This window comes from Pongo abelii, chromosome 7, assembly GCF_028885655.2.
Source record: "Pongo abelii isolate AG06213 chromosome 7, NHGRI_mPonAbe1-v2.0_pri, whole genome shotgun sequence".
NCBI lineage: Eukaryota > Metazoa > Chordata > Mammalia > Primates > Hominidae > Pongo > Pongo abelii.
Genome location: NC_071992.2, coordinates 25,382,457 through 25,401,246, shown reverse-complemented (window position 1 = coordinate 25,401,246; position 18,790 = coordinate 25,382,457). Strand labels below are relative to the sequence as shown.

General features: G+C 48.1%; 1 protein-coding gene across 5 annotated transcripts in view; it reads right to left on the bottom strand.

Moving 5' to 3' along the window:
* SLC25A37 (solute carrier family 25 member 37) overlaps positions 1-18,790 on the bottom strand; it is a 46,494-nt gene that overhangs the window by 14,166 nt on the left and 13,538 nt on the right. Inside the window, exons 1-2 of one of the 5 annotated variants that reach the window (XM_054561358.2) lie at positions 17,904-18,027; positions 17,105-17,227 (exon numbers count right to left, since the gene is read on the bottom strand). The exons of 3 other annotated variants lie outside the window; for them this stretch is intronic. The gene's annotated coding sequence lies outside the window, so the exon portion shown is untranslated. Of the gene's footprint in view, positions 1-17,104; positions 17,228-17,903; positions 18,028-18,790 lie in introns of those variants that run through there. One more of the 5 variants, XM_063726595.1, reaches the window with a different exon arrangement.

Genomic DNA, 18,790 nt, shown 5'->3' with positions numbered 1-18,790 from the left:
TCTCATCCCCTCCCCTCTTTAAATTAGGGGTAGAGCAGTTGGAGGAAACATTACTGAACCAAAATGCATCATTCTCTTATGGAAAAAAAAGGTCAACTGGGTATCTTTGTGCTGTGAAAGAAAAATAAAACCTCAGGGCCCTAAACTCACTATGTCAAAGGAAAAGAAAGTTAAGCTTGGGAAGTGAGTCATGCAAAAACTGACCTTCTTTTTGTTCCCAAACAGACAGCTGTAATTTCATAAGCTTACTTTATCTTATGTAAAACGTAGATTTACTGAGTGCAAGACCATGATTCACTTTCCCCAACTCCCTTCTTTTCACATGTAAAATGCAGATTCGCTCAGTGCTAATCAGAGCCTCACAAGAATGGTACCACTTGCCTAATGCCTACCCTTCCTCCTTTTATTTTTCTTCTCTCCCTCCTGCTTGCTCTTTCCCCTTTAAATACTGATGTTCCCAGAGCCCTCTTTGGAAAAAGCACAGGACACAGATCCTACTGTAACTTGTGTTTCTTTTTCCCGGTGCATCCGCAACCTTGACAGAATAAACCTCTAAAAGATTGAGTTCTGCCTCAGTCACCACACCTCAGTGGACTTCTCTGTCCTCAGCGTGGTTTACTCAAGGGCAGGCCATAGTTAATGACACAAGCCCCAGACAGAGGCAAGTGGCCCATGAGTGCAGAGATGGGCCTGGTCAGGCCCCTGCTGGGACCACTGCAGCCACAGCAGCCAAGTTTGGGGCCAGAGCCTCATTCATCCTGCAGCACCATCATTTCTTCCACCTGCCTGCAGGGAGCACCCACTGAGGTTGGCACCAGGATACAGAGGAGAAAAAACGATGGGGCAAAACAAGGAAAGTATATGATAAGAAGAGGAGGAAACGAACCACCAGGGTGCCTCGAAGGAGTGTAGGGAAGAGACAAGGAGGGATCAACCCTGCAGCAGCCTCAGGAGAGGCAAGAGAGGCAGAAGGCAGGCGGCTAGGAAGGCAGGCACAAGTGGCCACAGCCAAAGAGACAATAATCGATTTAGTCTCTTTTTTATTTTTTATTTTTATTTTTTTAAGACAGGGTCTCACCTATCACCTAGGCTAGACTGCAGTGGCACGATCATAGCTCACTGCAGCCTGAGCCTCCTGGGCTCAAGTAATCCTCCCACCTCAGCCTCCTGAGTAGCTCAGACTACAGGTGCACGCCACCAGCTGATTTTTGTAGAGACTGGGTCTTACTATGTTGCCCAGGCTGGTCTCAAACTCTTGGACTCAAGTGATGCTCCTATCTGTGCCTCCCAAAGTACTCTCTTTTTTAAAGCTCCACTACCTGTAAAATGTAAAAATGAAGGCTGGGCATTTTCTATTCCTTCAGGATCAGAGAGGGGAAAAAACGTCTGGGAGTGAGTGGAAGCAACTGAAGTGTCCATCACCAGATGAAGGGATAAACACAATGTAATATATCCATACAGTGGAATATTATTCAGCCTTAAAAAAGGAAAGAAAATTCTGACACAGGCTACAACATAGATAGTTCTTGACAACAGCATGCTAAGTGAAATGAGCCAGTCACAAAAAGACAAATACTGTATGATTCCACTGATATGAGGTGCCTAGAGTAATCAAATTTGTAGACAAAAAGTGGAATGGTGGTAGCCAGGGGCTGGGGTGAGGAGGGAACAGGACGGCGAGTTCTTGTTTTATGGGTACAGGAGTTTGAGTTTTGCAAGATGAGGAGAGTTCTGTGGATGGATGATGCTGATGGTTGTGTAATAGTATGAACATACTTAATGCCACTGGACTGTATGCTTAAAAATGGGTAAGATGAGAAATTTTGTTATGTATATTTTACTACAATTTTTAAAAATACAAAAAAAGGAAGTGAGGGTAGAGAGGAGAAAAAAGGAAATGAATGAATCAGGATGCACAGAGACAGGGCAGAGATTAAAAATAAACACACACACACGCACACACACACACACTGGAGACAGAGAATTTCACAAATTTCTTTTCCTGTCCAGGTTTCAGTTCCTGCCCAAGACCTAGCTGCTAGTCTCCTCTTGTTCGGTAAACTCAGTTTGCATGTTTGCATTTTAGTTCTCCCCTCTTGGAAATTCATAAGCACATTAGCATACTAAAGCCTCTGGGAAATCCTTCAGGAAAGAAACCTGTTTCACTTGGTTTTCTGAGGCACTTCCTAAACCTCTGTCTTTAGCAATGCAAGCCTTGTCTCATTTAATAACCAGAGACACCTGACCAAACACACGTGTGAAAACACAGCCGTAGCCAATGGGAGCCTAAGCCCTTGAAGCAGCAAGTGCCGAGAACATCCAGGTGTCAGACAGAGTCAGAAAGACCCCTCTGGCAACTGTGTGGGGAGCAGGCTGGAGGCAGGTGGTTGTGTGGCTGGCCCCTGGAGGGGACAGAGGGTGCCAAATAAGCAGCTGAGAGGAGCCCTCACGTGCTGCCTGTGAACAAGCATTCCTCCTCTGCACCTGCCTGCAGGATGGAGAAACGTGTCCTGCCCGGGGAATCAAGAGACAAGGGTTTCTGGCCTGACTCTGCCACTCCCAGTGCGACCTGAGCAAGTCCCCTCCAGCTCCAGAACTGCTCCAGGACAGTGAAACTCCCAATGATATGAACTCTGTATCTGCATCCACTGGCTCCACAAACTCCTAGCAAGGCTAGAACAAAGTGAAGGGTCAGCCCCTGACACCAACTCTCCCCTAAGATGATAAAACAGGAAAGGCCTGTCTCACTGGCCTGTTCTCTCACTGCCGGGAGAAGGGAGAGTGGAAAATGCACTTTCTGTCCCAGGTGAGCTGGCGGGATCATGTAACAGGAGCAACAATGGCCCTAGGGAGACCGCATCCAGCCCAGCCCCCGCCTTTTCAGATGGGAAACTGAGGCCCAAGAAGGAAAATGACTTGTCCAAGATCCTGTGGGTAAGGAGCCTCCGATCCAGGCCTAGGACCAAAAAAGAAAAGAGAAGGGGGCAAGCTGAGCCTGGTAGGGGGCCTCAGGCCCTTCTGGGGGTCCTGCAGAGGTCATGCCACCCAAGCCAGCCCCCTGTAGCATCAGAAACTCAGCCACTGACTCCCTGCCTGACCTGGAGACAGCCTGTGACTCCCGCCTCTCCAATTTCTCAAAAATAAAAAACTTTCCATGTTCGAAGTTCACGTGGCATTTCTAGGACTGAGGAGACGATCATGTGAAATCTACTCACTGGCTCTTTCTAAAGCATTTGCCTTACACCTACCTTGAGCCAGGTGCAATGGGGATACAAACAGGAAACAAGCACCGTGATACCATGAGCAGCACAACTCCAGGGGGGCCCAGGGCTGAGCCCTAGAGGCTGCTCTGCACCGTCTCTGTTCCAGACTTTCTCCCAGAGAAAGGAAATAAGGCTCGGGCACCTCAAAAGTTTAGGATAAATGCCAAATGTTAGCCTCTGCTGCCCAATGTCTGCTTCAGAATTCAAAATCAAACAGGTGTTTTCTCTTGTCTGTCAACTGTCCCCAGCTAGCACTGACATTCACTAAATAAACCACAGTAAAATGCGGGGCCAAGCCCAGCCCCCTCCCTGTTTTCCAAGCCTCACCCTGCAGCCCCCTGGCCAGCAGCTCTCCCATGTCCACCATGAGCCCATCCAGAGCTCTATGCTCCTGCTTCACTGGGGTCTGCTGAGGACACTCTCAAGACACCAAGAAGCCAACTCCCATCCACAATTGTCCAGAAAGGATCAGACCAAGGAGCTGGTTCCTGCAGAGCCCTCCCTCACTGAAACTGCACGCCACAAATCACAGCGGGAGGCCCAGGAGGAAGAGGCTTTTTTGGCACCATGCTTTATGGAAAGGATTGTCTTTCTAAGTAAAGCCACACACCCTATCTAGGCCTTGGAAAGCCCTGTCTCACCTTCCAGCATCCTTAGACAGCACACACTACAAATGCAGAAACCCAAACCACATCAAGGAGCACCACACACACTAAAACCGTTGGCGCTCCCCGTCCAAAACCACCCATTCCCCGTCCAAAACCACCAGCCTTCCTCACTCAAACCTGCTCCCTTCCTAGGCTCCTTGACAGAAGAGGGACTCTTAACAGGGCTTTGGATAGTCCCATCCTGGCCCTTTGAAAAGCCATGTAAAAATCATGCAAAATTGGCCAAGCGTGGTGGCTCACACCTGTAATCCCAGCACTTTGGGAGGCTGAGGTGGGCGGATTACCTGAGGTCAGGAGTTCGAGACCAGCCTGGCCAACATGGCAAAATCTCATCTCTACTAAAAATATAAAAATTAGCCAGGTGTAGTGGCACAGGCCTGTAATCCCAGCTACTCAGGAGGCTGAGGCAGGAGAATCACTTGAACTCAGGAGGCGGAGGTTGCAGTGAGCCAAGATCGTACCATTGCACTCTAGCCTGGGTGACAGAGTGAGACTCTGTCTCAAAAAGACATCACTCAGCATCATTCCCACACATCACAGGCAAGAGCACAGCAGCACAAATAATCCTTTAACTGCAGCTCTCAGAGCACAACTAAGTTTATCCCTAAGTTGAAGATTCCAAATCATGTCTTTTTCTAACATCTCCCAAACTGGCAAAAATAAATACACAAAGAGAATATACATATAATACATATACACACACATATATATACACATATATACATATACACACATATATACACATGCATATATACATATGTATATACATACATATACATATATGTATGTTTTTAATGAAAAGGAAAATTTGAGCTGGGTGCAGTGGCTCACACCTGTAATCCCAGCACTTTGGAAGGCCGAGGCAGGTGGATCACTTGCTGCCAGGAATTCAAGCCCAGTCTGGACAACATAGCGAGACCCCGTCTCTTCAGAAAATAATTTTTTTTAAAAATTAGCCAGGCATGGTGGGTGCCAGTAGTCTTAGCTACTTGGGAGGCTAAGGTGAGAGGATCACTTGAGCCCAGGAGACTGAGGCTGCAGTGAGCTATGATCATGTCACCGCACTTCCGCCTGAGAGAGAAAGACTCTGTCGCAAAAAAAAAAAAATTGGTTCTCTTAATGTTTTGAAACCAGCAAGAGAAAAACGATTCCCCTAAAGGTAGTCATTGCCCCCACCTCAAAAAAGGGGGGGTGGGAAAACAATTGCCTATCAGAATCACACGGTGGGGGACTCAAGCAGAGTTAGAGGAACATACATTCTGACAAAAGCTTCCTGCTCATCTGAAAAGTCTCTGGTGAAAACTACCATTTTGGAACAAGCAAAGAGCCCAACCAGCTTGCTAGAAAGTCAGCCAGAAAAGCTATATACCAAGACAAAATGAAGAGTTGAGACCTGGTGGAAAACACTTGTCCAACTGAATCAGGTCTACGTAGCTTTCCCTGCCTCACCTACAGGAAGGCCTAGACTTCCTTCGGCGTTCAGGTCACCCTGATGTTGGAGGGGGGAGAAAGTGGGTTCATATGTGTGAGAACAGACCACAAAGGCTCCTCGGTCTTTCCACCGGTGTCCCCGAATGGTCCCAGTTTTCAGAAAGGTTACATTTGTCCTTCTGAAAAGACCAGCCACAGTCTGACCTCCTGGTCATCTGCCGCCTCTGAAGTGGACCACAGAGGATTCCTGCCACCTGTCACTGATGCTCTCCAGACACAGTCCTGAAACCTTCAGGGTCTACTGGGGCTTCAGGAGGCACTGCTATTGCTAGGGGCAAAAGACTCAGTGAAGAGTTTTCATTGCACATTTGGTAGAAAGTAACAATTCCACTAAGATAGCAATAACCAAGTTCCTCAGCCTCCCAGGAGAGAAGCCACAGCACCAAACCCCCCTTCTCCTTGGAATAGGTCATAGCAGGACATGCTATAGGGTAAAGATCCAGAGTCCAGATCACATCCAACCTGGAGAAGGTGGCTGGAAGGAAGCCATTTGAACAGCCACCTAGAAAAAGAAGAGTATGTCAAGCTGTAAGAATTAGAGCTGTCACTACAATCTCTTCTACACTATTTCATTTTGTGACTATGTACATATGTTACTTTGACTGGAAAAGAAAAATGCAAATTTGGCATGGAGAGGAAGAAAACAATTCTCACTGCAGGAGGATGCGAACATGCTAGTGCATCCGGGGAATGAGGACCTGTGGCTGGAGGGTCTGGTGTGCAGAGAAGACAGCAGTCAGGTGAGGGTAGAGAGGCAGCCTCAGACTTAGGAGAGCAGCTGCCACCTTAGATGATCAATTAATGTTTGCTGGAAGAAAGGTAGGATGGAGCTAGACCATGCGAGGCCCTGAATACCTTGCTGGAGTGTGTGGAATTTACCTTATGACCAGGTGTCTACCATGGCTATGAATCGCACCCAACAGCAATATGATGGGAGCTATGAAAAGCCATGCAGTAAGCAAGACAGATGGGCTCTTCAATATCTGGGAGAAAGCAACAGGCCGTGCAACAGAAGCCTTCCCTACCGGGCCCCTGGACAGGCTGGCCGCTCTCTCCAAAGCTGCAGCTGCTTGCCAGGCCACCTTAACATCACGTACCAGTTAGATTTCCCTCTCCGCCCACTGGCAGCAGCTCCCGGCCTTGCCTGTGGTTCAGAGGGTGCCATTCCCACATCCCCTGACCCTGGGAACCCAATCTGGTCTCCACCCCTTCTCTAGAAAAGCCTCCAATGGATGGAAGGGTCTGTGCCTGGCCCATGCCCAGTGTACCCAGAACACACTCAGAATATCCCATATGTGGCCCACCAAAAAGGATTAAGTTATCTCTGCCCTACAGGTGGGGCAAATTCCAAAGATGCCAGATAACAGGACTAAGATTTCATGGGTGCAACTGGTGACCTCACTGCGAGACAGAAAGGGAAGGGACAACCCTGGACTGGAGGGGGAACTGAGCTGCCAGTCTCTCCTGCCCAGCTGCCCTGCCCTGCCCTGGTAAGAGGGACAGGGCCTGAGTCACAGTTCTTTCTCATCCTGCACCTGGCACTGATACATTGTATGGCCTCAGGTCAATCAACTTGCTTCTCTGAGCCTTCAACCCTTCTATTTACAAAATAATTATAACAATAAAAACAGCAATATTAGCAACCAGTTATCCCCATTCTACAAATGGGGAAACTGAGGCACAGAGCCCAAATGACTTGCCTCAAGGTCACAAAGTACAGAAGCAAGATTAGAAAGAAGCCAGGTGGTCGGCCAGAGTCATGCTGTTAAACCACTAGGCTATCCTATCTCTCACAAAGGGATGGACGCTAAAGGATCCCAGGTGATCTTCAACTTCCTTCTGTCCCAATATGATCTGTTTCTACAACATGCTGAGTCCCATGGATGCCACCTCCTATGTGCCTGACCTTGGGGCAGACCCTATGTCAGAGTCACCTAAATCCTTACTTGTTAATGTCCACAAAACCCCTGGGGGCTCTATGCCCCGCTGCAAGAGTGTAACTTACAGGCAAAGTCAACAGCCCTGACCCATGGAGGTCACACAACTTATCTGTTCCACAACCCTGGTCATCACGAGACTGGGCAATAATGGTTGGTTCAATACAAACCCATTCTGTCTCCTAAAGAAGCACTTGAGACATTAACCAGCTGAGGTCACAGAGAGGCATCTTGACAGACGAAAGCCTGGCACTCCGTCAGTATTCAAAGGCTAAGGCTGAAATACTCCAACAGTCATGGTGCTTTCAAGAGACAATTGAATTCACTGCTAGTAAGCTGGACTACCCGGGGCCTCCCCTTGACTCTGCCAGCCTTGTCAATGTCAGCCATAAACATCCCACTCATAAGTAAGGAAGAAATGCCTCATCCTCAAAACTGTTTTTTTTGTTTTTTGTTTTTTTGTTTTTTGAGACAGAGTCTCATTCTGTTGCCCAGGCTGGAGTGCAATGGCGTGAACTCGGCTCACTGCAACTTCCACCCCCCGGGTTCAAGCAATCTCCTGCCTCAGCCTCCTGAGTAGCTGGGATTACAGGTGCATGCTACCACGCATGGCTAATTTTTGTGTTTTTTGGTACGGACTGGGTTTCACCATGTTGTCCAGGCTGGTCTCAAACTCCCAACCTCAGGTGATCCACTCACCTTGGCCTCCCAAAGTGCTGGGATTACAGGCATGAGCCACCTCACCCAGCCAAAATTGTTTTCCTTTTGTATATAGACACACTCACTGAAGCGTCACAAAGCTGCACAGAAGAACAAATTTAACACAAGAGTCCACATCAAAGCACCGTAGATGCACATCAACCCATGTGCAGGGAGATAAGAGGAGTATCCAGGCACCTAGAGAATGTTCACAGACTCCACACAAGGCTCCCGCCCCGCTCCATGCTGCAGCCCAGCAGCTCTGCCATCATCGGTTTTGCACGATGGGGCTCCCCATGAGCTTTCTTTTGCTTTCAGTTCCCCTACCCCTCCAACCTCCCCAACTTTGTTCTGCCAGTGAGCAAACAGTTAGACTTGCCCGGGTTCCCACTGCCAGACTCACCCCTCTGACCAACTTGCTACCATATTTTGCTGAAAATCCCAATCACAGAATCTCAAAGAAACTGAGTTCAACCACCCACCCAATGCTCAAAGACCGTCTCTGCCCATAAGAAATGTAGGTTCTGGTTGGGGAAACTAGGTGCCATGGGGAAGGGGTTGGGATAGGATGGGAAGGGCGTCAAACAGTCAATAAAGACCTCCTAGGTAAGACAGCGTTCCTTCTGGGCACGTGGCCTGGGGTAGCAGGAAAAGCCAGAGGGACCAGCTTTGAAGTTCATCCAGTCACTCAACCATTATATAGACAGCTTCTACTCCACGCCAGCCACATGCCTGAGAGCACAAAGATGACCCCGGTCCCCACCTACCACAAGGTCGAAATCCTATTCTATTTTTCAGCTATAAGAACTTGGATAAGTAACTTAACTTCTCTGAACTTCAGTTCCCTAGTCGGTAAAATCCCCTAACCATGCTTCCTGAGATGAACGAGAAATCCCTGTATTCACCTAGTGGAGTACAGTAGGTACTCAATAAATGTTTATCTTCACCAGAACTATTTTTAGAAAGGCTCCAGTATATTCCCTACCTGGTAGGGAGAAAACCACCACCTAGGTTAATCAAAATGGCTTAAATTGTCATTAAGAACCACAGAACTAGATTAATCTTGCTAGAAGGTGTGGGTGTTTTTCTCTACTTGCTGATAAATGCCATTTGGCCCAAAGAACAGCATTGCAGGTTTGAATTGAATCCCTCCCATCAGACTACAGAAGAAAATGGCTAAATCAAACAATAGATCCTGGAGTCCCAGGAGGAGGCCACCAGCCATAGGGCACTGGTGTTGGGAACTCCAGGTCACAGTCCCTGCAGCATCACAAGGAAGGGACAGAAATAAAACCCCATCCTGACCCTAGGTCCCCCCCCAACACACCTTTCAGTTTCTGATGGAATATATAGGCCCAGGACCTCAAAGCTGGAAGGACAGGCTTGGAGACCCCTCTGTATCTAAATCCTAGCTCTGTGGCTTCCTCCTCAATGTGTGTCCTTGGGCAACTCACTTCAGTTCTCCGCCCCTGTTTTCTTATCTGTAAGTGGGGCTCCTAATGGCACCCACTGCCTAAAGTCTCTGTGAGGATTCAAGGAAAAGCCCTTTGCATGGGGTCTGGTGGACAACTGCCTGCTGCTTTTATTTCTGCTTTTTTCTCCCCCCCGCCTTTGGATAAACAGCAAAAAAGACGTCACTCTTGCAATGACATCATTTTTACCAATTCCTTCCTAAGACTCACTGCCTAGGAGCAGGATCTGCCCTGGTTGGGAGCACTGTCACCTGTACTCACTACACCCACTAGGATGTGGCAGGACCACCTGAGCAGCCCTTCCCTTCAGCTGCCCCAACTCACAGAACGGAAACCAAGGCCCCAAAGAGCAAGGGGACTCGCACATGGTGGCCCCCTAAGGGACTCTGACCCCTCCCCATTCACCTTGCTTCACTAACCATTTCTAAATGGATGGACTAGGCTACTTAAATTAATCCTGATTATGTAACAAAGAAAACTTAGATAGCTGGTAGACAGGTGGGGGAGGGCAATCACTATTATCAGTTTACACTGGCACAGAGGCCCAGACAAAAGTGCTCTGGGAAGTTCACTCACCTGCTCAGAGCCCAGGGCAGCTCTGGGGACCTTTGACCAGTGCCGAAGTCCAGGGCCAGGGCTAGGCAGGGACCTTGAGGGCCAAGATTCCTGACACTGCTGACTGGTCTGGTGCGGCCAAGTTCATACTATGGAAAAGGCCCTCCCTGCTGCTGAGAGCTGGCTTGCCTCTGAACTATAGGGAGACCAGCCCTGCGGGCAACAGCCAGAGGCCGCCCAAGTTCAGCTACAGGACTGGGCACCAAGAAGCCCATGCTCCACAGTAGCTCTGGAGGACCTGGGCTCCCCCCAGCCCGTGGGTGCGGGCACGCTCTCTGGTCCCTTGGAACCTAGGTGCAACAGGGCACAAATATTTACACCAAGTGTGTCTCACTAGACCAAACAGCAGTGCTCCCCAAACTGTACACCTAGGTGAGATGGACACAGCCCTGTTCCAAGTTAGAAGACCTAAATTCTGTCCAACTCTGCCACCCAATCCCTGAGCAACTGCACAATCATTTCACCTAGCTGTGCATAAGCTGTCCACACTGGACAGGCCAGGGAGTCAGGCACCTCAGAAGCCCATGCCGTCTCCCAAGCCGGGTGTGGTCCTCCCAGCTTCTACAAATCCAGTTCCCACGCCCTTGGCGGAGGCCACACCTTCTAAAGCACACCCCGCTATTAGCCTATTATCCACAGAAGAAAGGATTTTTAAAGCAGCCCCGTCGCCAGCCTCCTCTTGCTCATTCCTCCACGTATAATTACACCAAGTGATGCGTCTGCATGTGATTCCCATGAAAGGTCAGAGAAACGTGAAGGAGGGCGGCAGCACTGTGATCTCGGATCCAGCGCCATGCTCAATAAATGACTACCACGGATTCAGGGATGAACTCAATTCCACCCACAGGCAGGTAACAAAGCGGGTTTTTGTTTTTTTGTTTCTTTGTGGGTTGTTTTTTTTTTTTTGGAGACAGAATTTCGCTCTTGTTGCCCAGGCTGGAGTGCAGTGGCTCGATCTCGGCTCACCACAACCTCTGCCTCCTGGGTTCAAGCGATTCTCCTGCCTCAGCCTCCCGAGTAGCTGGGATTACAGGCATGTGCCACCGCGCCCAACTAATTTTGTATTTTTAGTAAAGACAGGGTTTCTCCAATGTTGGTCAGACTGGTCTCGAACTCCCGACCTTAGGTGATCTGCCTGCCTTGGCCTCCCAAAGCAGGTATTTTAAGTCCTCCTCAAATTCTGCCTGCTGTGGATCTGTCTCCCCTAGTGCAATGCACCTGGCCACAGTCTGGGGCCGACCCCACGGGTTAACAGCTGGGGATGTAAGCCCCATCAAAGCTGGGCTCCGGAATTTAGAGATGCCAGGGGTCCAAATTTCCCAGATCCTACCAAAGCCAGATTTCCCACAAAGGCTACTAACTTGATAGTGACTAACCACGTGGTGCCAAGTCACAGCTCTAAGCCACAGCTCGAAGGGATGTTCTTTCTCCACACTGATGACAATCACAGAGAAAGATGACAGGACACCAGACGCACCAGGCTTGCTGTTCTAAGGGTCTCAGGGAGAAACACCAGAGGAAACAACCGCAAGACTCGACTTTCAGCCTCTGGGACCCACTTGCTGAATTTATGCTAGACAATATGTACAAATTACTTCCAAAGCTTTTGGAGGAGTCACTTTAAGTCGTATTGGATACAAAAGGTAATAGCAGGAACCTTCCATCATGAGTGAGATTTTTAGGCTGAAACCCTCTCCCTGGAAACCAAGAGCTCTGGCATATAATTTAAACCAAAGCCATCTGGCCAGAAGGGTTTCCAAAAGTGAGAGGAGGTGGCAGGGACCAGAGATGAGTGACTCCCCGGACCACAGAAGTCTCAGCTGGTAAAACTACAGGATCGTTCTACAAGAAAACACTGCCACTACCTAAATGTCAGCACAGTGCTAGGGGCTGCTGGACCTGAGGGAGCAGGTGTCATCTTTGCCTTCAAGGAGTTTATAGTCTAGTACAGGAGAGAGAAAGTACTAAAAATTCTATCGATAAAAAATTCCAAACTCTAAATGCCATGAAGCAAAAGTAGAAGGTGCAATGAGGACAAACGCAGGGGGACCTCATTTAGATTTGGGGAGGGGTCCTGGCAGTGACCACTGAAGGTGAAGTTAGGGCAGAGGTAGTGACAGGTGGGATGTGGACAGAGGCTCCGAGAAGGCTGGTGTCACCTGAAGATGAGCCTGAAATGAAGTATAGGACATACAGCCCATGCTGGGCCCTGAACACCAGAAAGAGCAGAGGGAGGGTGTTTTACCCTTAATGCTGTGTTTCCATCTATATGGTCTTCATCTCTTGCCTTTGGCCAGGCGCAGTGACTCATGCCTGTAATCCCAGCACTTTAGGAGGCTGAGGCAGGCAGATCACCTGAGGTCGGGAATTTGAGACCAGCCTGACCAACAATGGAGAAACCCCGTCTCTACTAAAACTACAAAATCAGCCGGGTGTGGTGGTGTATGCCTGCAATCCCTGCTACTTGGGAGGCTGAGGCAGTAGCATCGCTTGAACCCAGGAGGTGGAAGGTTACAGTGAGCCGATATTGCGCCACTGCACTCCAGCCTGGGGGGGCAACAAGTCTAAAAAAAAAAAAAGAAGGCTGGGCTTGGTGGTTCACGCCTGTAATCCCAGCACTTTGGGAGGCCGAGGCGGGTGGATCACAAGGTCAGGAGATCGAGACCATCCTGACCAACATGGTGAAATCCCATCTCTACTGAGAATACAAAAAATTAGCTGGGCGTGGTGGCACGTGCCTGTAGTCCCAGCTACTCAGGAGGCTGAGGCAGGAGAATCGCTTGAACCCGGGAGGCAGAGGTTGCAGTGAACCGAGATCGCGCCACTGCAGTCCAGCCTGGTGACAGAGAGAGACTCCATCTCAAAAAATAAGAAAGAAAGAGAGAAGAAATGAAGTGAATATAAGAGGAGACCGTTTCTCACTGCGAAATCTACAGGAAGTGCAAAACACCATGGCGGGGAGATGCTGCAGGGACGCTCCCCAGCTCCCCAACCCCATCATTCCCACGGATGCTCCTCTGGAATGATGGGCTAACCCCATCTGTGCTGCTGGCAGAGCGGGGTGACCTTGGCCATGCCGGCTGACCCCTGGATGACTCAGCTTCCTGGTAGTGAACTTGTGAAAGGTTCTGGCAGGAAGGAGTCAGAGAGCTGTAAACAGAGCCTTCCAGAAGCATCTGCCACACTTCTCCCCTTGATTCCAGGGTGGGGCTGTGGCCATTCAGCATTTCTGTAATTGCCCGGATGGATGATTTGCAGTCTTGAAGTGTTGTCGTTGGAAGTTTCAAGTATGTTAAATAAACTATCATTTATTTCTAGGCAGGCACCTTGGAATGCAGGGGCCCAACATGGTACATGGGCCACTGGTCCTTCCCACCACTGCTCAGCCCCCTGCAAAATTCCACAGCAGGGTCTTCCTAGCTTCCGCTGCAAAGCAAAAGTGCTTGTGAACCTATACTTTACATCCAAAGTTGAAACAGGGAGTTAAAGTTATACTGCCCTGTGAAAATAAGGAGTGGAAATTTTAGAACTGATGAGTTCCTGAGAGAATCATGTAGTGTTAGTTCAATCTTGACATTTTATAGACAAAGAAACTAAGATGTAGACAAGTGTTTTTCCCAGAGTCGCTTGATTGGTGGGCCCCTGGTCATCTCAAGCTCATTACAATTCACCCTAAAATGCAAATCCAAGCCTCATATGTGTGTATCTACAGAAAGATCTCCTTTCGCCTTGCTTCTAGTCCTTTCTTTCCCTGCCCGGCGGTCAAGCAACACCATGAATGGCTGGTTCTGGATTGACAAATGTTCTCCATGGCTCTCCCAGTCCCCTCCTTACACTCAAGCTACTCAGGTGAGATCCAAAATCTGTTTTCAATTTCAAGTCACTCACTTCTGGAAGAAGCCCAACTTTGCAGTAACTTGTGGGTTGTAGGGTCTGAAAGAGAATTTCAGAAACTTCCTTATGATTGATTTATCAGAAAAAATGCAAAAGATTCTTGGAAGAGACCTCAAGGGAATTTGAAAACAAGAATTCTTATCCAAGGTCAGGCAAAGCGTCACCAACCAGCCCACTCCCAGCTCCCAGAAGCCTGTGGGGGGAGCAGTGCTAATTCCAAGGATAAACGGAACCTGCCACCACCTAACATTGTACTAATACGCACTGCACCCCAACCCCCATAGCAAATTACAGTTCTAACTCCTTCTCTACTTCCTTCCAAAATTTGAAAAAAAAAATTTAAAAACAAATAAGTAGCTAAGAGTCATTCCAACTTGTAGATGAATTTTTTTCTTGTGATTTTATCACCTGCACAATTAAAAGTCATTTCTGAGCTGATATTTTTGAAGCTCTAAGGGCTAAATACAAATCTACCTTAATTTTCTAAGTAAGGCAATTTAACACTTCACCCTTCCTGGCCCAAATATATACATATATACACACACATATATATACACAAACATATATATATATATACACACACACACACACACATTAAAATTCAGTTATTGCCTGAGAAGCCAAGGGTCAAGAAAAAAAAAATTTTAAGCACAATTTCATTAACAGAGAGATCTCCAGTCTTACTTACATACACCTGAGGTTTCTAACTCCTTTCACAGATAACCCTTCTCCCCACACAGGGCATTTTCTGTTCTTTTATTTATTTATTTTAATTTTTTTAGAGACAGGATCTTGCTCTGTCACCCAGGCTAGAGTACAGTAGCATGATCACGGCTCACTGCAACCTCAAACTCCTGGGCTCAAGCAATCTTCCCACCTTAGCCTCCTGAGTAGCTGGGACTACAGGTGTGCACCACCACACAAAGCCAATTTTTTTTTTCTTTTTTTTTCTTGAGACAGAGTCTTGCTCTTGTTGCCCGGCCTGGAGTGCAATGGCACGATCTCAGCTCAATACAACCTCTGCCTCCTGGGTTCAAGTGATTCTCCCGCCTCAGCCTCTCAAGTAGCTGAGATTACAGGCAACCGCTACCACACCCAGCTAATTTTTGTATTTTTAGTAGAGACGGGGTTTCACCATGTTGGCCAGGCTGGTCTAGAACTCCTGACCTCGTGATCCGCCCGTCTCGGCCTCACAGAGTGCTGGAATTACAGACGTGAGCCACCGCGCCCAGCCTATTTTTTTATTTTTATTTTTATTTTTAGAGGCAGGGTCTTGCTCTGCTGCTGAGGCTGGTCTCGAACTGCTGTCTGCCAGCAATCCACCCGCCTCAGCCTCCTGAGTAACTGGGATTACAGGTGTGAGCCAGAACACTCATCTACATTTCCACAGAGCATTTTCTATGCTTCTATCCTGACCATTTCTTCTGAGTGACAGCTTGGCATTGTCTAACGACCCTGAAAAAGGCCCACACACGTGCTCCTTCAAAGCACCCAGCAAAGAGATTTGTAACAAAGAGTCCCTGTGCCAGGGAATCAGTAGACACACAAATAAAGAGGATAGCAGGTCTGTGCCCCTGTCACCGCACTGGCCTGTTGGAGAAACAGGACTTGGTTTCCAAAGCTGCGAGATCCAAGAGCTTCTGTCTACACCCTGGACTATCATGGACTCCAGCGGGAAAGTCCCCAAGCTCTCATCTCAGGCCCTTTACCAAGCCCAGCTGACTGTGCCCTTGGCATTTGATAGCAGGCCACCTCTGAGAGAGGAAAGCTACAAGGAAAGAGAGAGGACAGGAAAGTGTCCAGCTCTCCAGTTACCTTTCAAAAGAGACAAGAAGTGACACACGAATCTGAGCCTCCAGAGCAGGCCCTGGCACTACAAGATCCCAGGTCCATCTCTGACCTTTGGAAGGCACAGTTGTCGCCTACACCATCCTCAAGTCTCTCTTTGCCCTACAAGTTGTGACCTGGACCAGGAAAGGTCACTCAGGCAAACCCTAAACCTGCACACGTCACATGAGCATGTTTTATTTTTAGCAACTTACCTGGCCACTGCTCCACCAGCCACTACTGCCACCTATTATGATTCAACGATGAGCAGAAATGCCTCTGATGTGACCGCTTAGCCTTCCTTCCTCCTGTTTCCACCCTCCTTGGGTCCTTAGTTCGACAGTGAAAGTTCCCACCTGGGAGGAGGCTGGGCTTCTCTGAAAGCCACCAGGCAGTCAAACAGCGAATTAAGATTTCAGAACAGAGAGAAGAGCTGCCTCCTGATGACCCCAAACCACAGACACTTTCTCAGCTCAGAGCAGAACCCCAGATTAGAGTGTCAGCGGCATGCAGGCACCCTGGGGATGGCCAGGCACCTTGGAAACAGGCCATGATGTTCTCAGGGACAGAGAGAATCATACAGTTTAGTTGTAACATCCACATCTCCTTCAGGTCTAGATAGAGATACTGAGATATTCCTTCCTCGGGGGGCCTTTCCCAACTCCTCCCCATGAGGTGCAGGATCCCTGAAGACAGAGCTCATCACTCCTGAAAGGAATGATTCATTGGACATCTGTCCTTCCTGCCACACAGGGGCTCCCATGGGGAATGCCTGGATTGTGTCAAGCCTCCGTCTCCTTAGTGCCCAGCACTCATGGTCATACCCCATAGGCCCCATTCCTTAATTACAGTCACACATCACAAATGATAGGGATATGTTCTGAGACATGCATTGTTCGGCGACTTCGTCCTTGTGTGAACATCACAGAGTGTACTTACACAAACTGAAAGGGGATAGCTACTGCACACCTAGGCTGTACGCTATAGCCTGTTGCTCCTAGGCTACAAACCTGTAGAGCATGCTACTGTACTGAATACTGCAGGCAACTGGAATACCATGGTATTTGTTATCTAAATGAATTTAAATATAGCAAAAGTACAGTGAAGGCTGGGCACGGTGACTCATGCCTATAATCCCAGCACTTTGGGAGGTTGGGAGTTCGAGACCAGCCTGGCCAACATGGTAAAACCCCGTCTCTACTAAAAATACAAAATTAGCCAGGCGTGGTGGCACACACCTGTAATCCCAGCTACTCGGGAGGCTGAGGCAGGAGAATTGCTTGAACCCAGTAGACAGAGGTTGCGGTGAGCCGAGATTGTGCCACTGCATTCCAGCCTGGGCAACAAAAGTGAAACTCCATCTCAAAAAAAAAAAAAAAGTACAGTGAAAATACCATATAAAAGTTTGTTTTTTGCTGGGCGCGGTGGCTCACGCCTGTAATCCCAGCACCTTGGGAGGCCGAGGCAAGCAGATCACAACAAGGTCAGGAGATGGAGACCATACTGGCTAACACAGTGAAGTCCCATCTCTACTAAAAATACAAAAATTAGCTGGGCGTGGTGGCGGGCGCCTGTAGTCCCAACGACTGGGGAAGCTGGGGCAGGAGAATGGCGTGAACCCAGGAGGTGGGATTACAGGCATGAGCCACCACACCCAGCCAAAATATTTTTTTTAATGGTACCCCTGTATAGGGCATCTACCATGAATGGAGCTTGCGGAACTGGAAGTTGCTCTGCATGAGTCTGAGTGAGTCGTGGTGAGGGAATGTGAAGGCCTAGGACATCCCTGTGCACTACTGTAGACTTTATAAACACTGTACACTTCGGCTACACTAAATTTATTTTTTAAACTTTTGCTTTCTTCCATAATAAATTAAATTTCAAGGTTGGGCATAGTGACTCATACCTGTAATCCTAGCACTTTAGGAGGTCGAGGCAGGAGGACTGCTTGAGGCCAAGAGCTTAAGACCACCTGGCCAACATTGCGAAACTCCATCACTACACCAATTTAAAAATTAGCTGTGTGGTGGTGCGCACCTGTAATCCCAGCTACCCAGGAGGCTGAGGAGGGAGGACTCCTTGTACTCAGGAGTTCGAGGCTGCAGTAAACTATGATCTCAACACTGCACTCCAGCCTAGGCGACAAAGGAAGACCCTGTCTCTAAAAAAAAATAAATAAATAAAATTAATTAATTACATTTAGCTTACTGTAATGTTTTTATTTTATAAATTTCAATTTTTTGATTTTTGGTTCTTGTAATAACACTTGGCTTAAAATACAAAACACATTGTACAGCTGTACAAAAATATTTTTTCTCTATATCCTTATTCTATAAGCTTTTCCTTTTAACATTTTTTATTTTTTTACTTTTTAAACTTTTTTCTTACACACATTAGCCTAGGCTTACAGAGGGTCAGGATCATCAATATCACCATATTCCACCTCCACATCTTGTCCCAGTGCAGCTGGCACCTCCTGTGATCGCAATGCCTTCTTCTGGAATCCCTCCTGAAGGACCTGCCTGAGGCTGTTTTACAGTTAACATAAAAAAAAAAAAAAAGGCCAGGGGTGGTGGCTCACACCTGTAATCCCAACACTCTGGGAGGCTGAGGAGGGCAGGTCACCTAAGGTCAGGAGTTGGTGACCAGCCTGGCCAACATGGTGAAACACTGTCTCTACCAAAAATACAAAATTAGCTGTGCGTGGCGGTGCATGCCTGTAATCTCAGCTACTCTGGGAAGCTGAGGCAGGAGAATCGCTTGAACCCAGGAGGTGGAGGTTGCAGTGAGCCGAGATCGTGCCACTTCGCTCCAGCCTACGCGACAAGAGTGAAACTCCATCTCAAAAAAAAAAAAAAAAGTAGAAGTACACTCTAAAGTAATGACAAAAAGTATAGCATAGTAAATACATAAACCAGTAGCAG